The sequence below is a fragment of the Pteropus vampyrus genome, unplaced genomic scaffold (assembly GCF_000151845.1).
Source record: "Pteropus vampyrus isolate Shadow unplaced genomic scaffold, Pvam_2.0 Scaffold245, whole genome shotgun sequence".
In the NCBI taxonomy this organism is placed as follows: domain Eukaryota; kingdom Metazoa; phylum Chordata; class Mammalia; order Chiroptera; family Pteropodidae; genus Pteropus; species Pteropus vampyrus.
Window position 1 is genome coordinate 642,340 of NW_011889026.1, and position 5,000 is coordinate 647,339.

Sequence of the window (5,000 nt, forward strand, 5' to 3'; positions counted from 1 at the left end):
CTCTGGAAAGCCTGAGTGTTGGTGTGAGAAGTGAATGACGTCGAAAAGCTGGGCGAGAGGCGTGCTGTTGTGTGTGTGTGGGGACACGTGTCCCCAGCCATGCTCGGCCACCCCATGCCTCCTGGCAACACCCTCTCGGCCTTCCACGCCAGGCACCCAACACGTGCCCGGGCCTGTGGGCTCTCGGCCCTTTTGACCCACCCCGTTTACCTGGAGTTCATTGCTCCGAGCTCGATCACGTCACGAGAAGAGCCAGAGATGACCGCGGCTCCAGTCCGAGAGCCGGGCCTTCCTAGTTTGATGTGCTAACGCGCTTCGCATGACACTTGGGCAAATGAGGCCTCGGTGGCTCCAAAGGAAACTCTGTCCTGTGTGATGACCACGTAAAGAAAGGAATACCATTTGGGACGATTAAATAAAACACTGTCCATGTTAAGAGTTGGAGATCTCCCATTCGGGCTGGATTTTTATGGAACACATGAGTTATCGTGATGTGGGGGGGAGGGGAGGGGGCAGGTCTCGCTCAAACGTTACCGAAGGTGACTTCGATTAAGAGTCCGCCTTCTCTGCAAACTTCGTCAAACCCTTGAATTTATTACTATTTTCAGTAGCTCATCTCTCTCTCATTTTGAGCTCTTCAGGTTCTATTTCATCGAATCGTTTGGTGGCTTTGGACCTCTGGAAGGTGTTTTTTTTTTTTCTTACCCCAGCTCTTTGGAAAGGCCAGTATTTAATTAGATGTAATAATTTTTCAGTTTTCTAGTCTCTCCTTTGTTATTGCCAGCTACTTATCTGCAAAAGCTTTTCTTTCTATTATGAAGAGGGCAGGTTCCCGACACTATAACCATCTCAAAATGATCAGAGTTTTCTCGTGGCTTAAAAAAGTAGGGAAAAACAAGCTCTGTCTCTTCAAGTGAACTTTGGAAATGCGTGTGTTCTGTAGAATGTTTTCCCGTGTTTCTAAGGAGCGGCAGCCACTCGACCTGCAGAGATGGAAGCTCAGAACCCACCCCACATCCTCCCAGCCGTCAGCCTGCGGCAGGGATGGCATCCTGGGGGGGGTGGGGCTCAGAACCGGGGAACAAACGGGACAGAGGAACCAGCCAAATGGTAGTAAAAGGCCAGATGTGGAGGCAGAGACAGTGAGGTGACACCCAGGGAGGGGTGACAACCGGGGATGGAAATGGGGCTTCGGCGTGCGGGAGGTGAGAGGTCAAAGCCCACGAGGACGTCCTCGGGGGGAAGTCACAAAGCAGGACCAGGGGCCTCCGGTCCCCGTGCCCGGTTTGCAGCATGAGGTCTGCATCTTGGTGGAAACGCTGCTTTCGATCTGACTGTGATGGGACAGGAAGTTTAGGTTAGCGTCCCGTCCCCTTAGGTGATGACTTATTGGTACAGAAGCCCGGGTGGGACTGTGCTGAGGACACCAGAGGACGCTCCACAGGGGACACCCCCGCAGGTGTCCCCTGCAGCAGGCTTTTTCAGCCTCCTTGCCTACCACTTACCGGCCAGCAGCCTTCCTGACCAGACACTGCAAAGCCTAGTGGTTCGGGGCCAGATGCCAGTCTCCGAGGGTTCAAATCCTGGCTCTACCACTCATTAGCTGCATGACCTTGAGTTGCTTAATTACCGTGACTCGGTTTCCCTAACTGTGAAATAGGGGTCATAACTGCACCTGTTCCACACGAGTGTCATGAAGACTGCACGGTTCATACACGCCAAGAGCCTGAGACAGGGCCTGGAACATAGTAAACACCAGCGGCTGTCGTCCTGGTTCCCACTGCCCTGGTTGGGGGTCCCGGCATTTAGAAGCTCTCTCCTAATTTTTCCTTCTTCCCCAGGCGCCTCCAAGTTCCTACTCACATCTCTTTACCCCTGTACAACGAAAATTCCTATTCTCACATTTTTTTCTTACAATAGCCCCAGAATTCCCATTTCGTAAACCGTAAGAGAAAAAACCGATACGTCGGGCTGCGTCAAATCTAAAAATTTCAAAGACACTTCAGAAAATGAGAAGACAGGTCATAGATTGGGAGAAACAACATCAGAACATACACAGATCTGACCGAGGACTTGCGTGCAGAGTATAACTCGATAACAAGATGACGAACAACCCAACTTTTAAAAGTGGACAAAACAGTTAAATATGTAGGCGTTTCACAAGCGATAACTGGAGAAGAGCCCCTGAACGGAAGCATGACATCTACGGCGGATAGAAAGTGCCCGTTAAAACCGCGCCGAGGGAGCAGGAAGGGCCGTGGAGAAAAGGGAAGCCTCGTGCACCGCCCGCGGGACGGAAAACCATGCGCGGCTCCCTCCAAAAACTGCCGTGGACCTGCCACGTGACCCAGCAATTCCACTTCTGGATAGTGATCTCGAGAAATCCAAAACACTACGTCAGAAAGACACACACACCCCTACGTTCCCTGCCGCGGTACGAACAAAGCCAAGATTATGGAAGCGACCTCGGTGTCCGTCGGCGGACGAATGGGCAAAGGAGGGGTGGCACATACCTACACAGGAACATTACTCAGCCATAAACAAAGAATGAAATCTTACCATTCGTGACCACTTAAATGGACCTGGGGGGTCCTGTGCTCGTTGAAATAGGTCAGAGAAAGACAAGAACCACATGATTTCACTTACATGAGGAATCTACAGAAGTCAAACTCGCAGAAACACAGAGTGGACTGTGACACGGTGGCCAGGAGCTGAGGGGTGGGGAATGGGAGACGACGGCCGAAGGGCCCAGACGCCCAGTTATAAGACGGTAAGTTTGGGGGATGAACGCGCAGCATGGTGACTCTAGTTAATGTGACAGTATCTTCTATTCGCGAGTTGCTGGGAATCGATATTAAAGTGTTCTCACACACGCACACAAAACCGTGCGAGGTGAGAGAGGCATTAATCGTGGGGATCACTTCATCATATACACGGGTGTCAAGTCTTCTCATTGTACACCTTAATGACACTGCTTTTTATCTGCCGATTATCAATCGAAAAACCTGGAAAAACGTAAAAAGAACGCATTGAGGGGATCACCTCTCCAGATCCTCTAGGATGGCTGAAGAAAAAGCGACAGAAGCGAGGTGCGGGGGGGATGTAGGGGAGCTGCCACCTCGGGCCCCGATGGGGCTGCAAGGCGGTGCCGCCACCTGGGGCCGGAGCTTGGCAGTCTCTAGGGAAGTGCCGCCGGCCTCATCACACAGCCTCGCAACTCCGCCGTGCAGCGTTTCCCCGGACGGGAATGACAGCGCCCTCCAAGGGCGCTCCGGCGATCTCAGCGGCTGCCTTCGTCACCGCCCGGCCCGGTGACAAGCACCCAAACACCCGCGGGCAGGGCGACGGGCCACCAGCGCGGGGCCACGGGACACGATGAGCAATAACGACGGATCGTCAAGACCCGCGACACCGGGGTATGTTTTTAAAACACGAGGCTAAGGAGAAAAAACTGGACACGCAAAAATCAAACACTGCACGGCCCTACTAAACGTGAAATTCTCGAACATGCGGAACTGACCTCGGGCTGGCAGAGAAAGCCAGACGGTGGTTTCTGGGGCCGGGGTACGGGAACTGGGCCCAAGGGGTCTTTCCCAGGTGACGGAAACGGTCTAGATCTTGATTGTGCTGGCTGCTGGTTACCTGGGTGTTGACACTTTAAAAAACCCACTGAACTGGAAAAAAAACCGCCGACGTCGAATTATACACTTAAAATGAAGGCATTTTATTGTATGTAAATTTCACCTCGGTACATGTGATTTTTATAAAAAAGCCAGCTTCATTTTTTTAGCAACAGAAAAACCAGTTCTCCACGCATGGGGTGGCACGGGGCGGGAGGGTTGGTGGGGATGGGAGCCAGTTTTTAAAAATCACAGTTTCCTGATTTGTACTCCCTGGAGGAGAGAAGTCTTATGAGTCCTGAAAAAGTGATCTACCCTGCCCACACCCCAGAAGGGGCAAACGATACTTTTTAAGGAACGTGAAAGATGGGGGTGGCTGAGGTCATATCCGATTATCCACACCTCCTTCTCTCCAGAACCTTCCGTTCTGCTGGGGTGGGGGCAGCAGAGGTGAGCTCAAGGTACAGGCCGCTGGTCTGAGCCGTCTTGTGGCAGAGGTCCAGGGAGGGGGCGGGGGGGCAGCCCACCAGACACTTTTGCCTCTCCAGCCCAGCTCGGACCCCTAGGAAGGGGTGCTGGGCTCAGGGGCAGGCCTGCCTGGGGCTCTCGCAAGGGTAGAGCCAGCTCCACAGGAGCAACTCAGGCTCTACAGTCTGGGAGTCGCTCCCCTCACCCCTGCTGCCCAGGGGGCAGACGGCGCAGCCACTCGGCCTCCAAACTCCCTCCCCGTCACGCGGTCAGCCGGTCACACACGCCTGCCACTTCTAATCTCAAAGCCACCCCCCTTGCCCGGTCCCTCCTGCCCCATCCACAGGGGCCAAGTGGTCTTTTAGAAGAGGAAATTAGATTAGAAAACTCTCTGCTGAAAATCCTTCAGACATATCTTGTCACTTTGAGGAAGCACCCCAGAATCCTTATGGTGTCCTCGGAAGCTCTGCGTGACCCAGCCCTGACAGCCCCGCGGCACCATCTGACGCCTGCTTCTCCCCACTCCGGGTGCCCTGCCCACACTGACCGCCCTCCCGACACGCCCGTGCTGCCTCGGGGCCTTTGCACGAGCTGCCCTCTCCCTCAGTGTTCTTCCGCTCTTCACCGGGCTCGTGCTTCAGGCCTCGGTTTAGGAGCCACCTCCTCCTCCCTTAAGCTCACATAGTACCTTGTGATTTTTTTCTTCATATATGTTGCCATGCTTTTTAATTATATATTTATCCGTGCGATTATTTGTTTCATGTTTGTTGCTCTAATTATACTTCATAAAGGCGGCAATAGTGTCTGATTAGCTCATCACGGGGTGCTTGAGGCCTAGAATCCTGGCGCTTAAGAGGCTGATGTAGACACCTTTTAAATGGATGGATGAATGGATAAAAGGGTGTTTTAAAA

The 5,000-nt window shown here is 53.0% G+C and overlaps 1 protein-coding gene across 11 annotated transcripts in view; it reads right to left on the minus strand.

Moving 5' to 3' along the window:
* Positions 1-5,000, minus strand: part of BCL2A1 (BCL2 related protein A1) — a 60,780-nt gene that overhangs the window by 42,828 nt on the left and 12,952 nt on the right. The window contains exons 5-7 of one of the 11 annotated variants that reach the window (XM_023520057.1): positions 3,521-3,674; positions 1,676-1,738; positions 211-368 (exon numbers count right to left, since the gene is read on the minus strand). The exons of 7 other annotated variants lie outside the window; for them this stretch is intronic. The gene's annotated coding sequence lies outside the window, so the exon portion shown is untranslated. 3 more of the 11 variants (XR_002776072.1, XR_002776073.1, XM_023520058.1) reach the window with 3 other exon arrangements.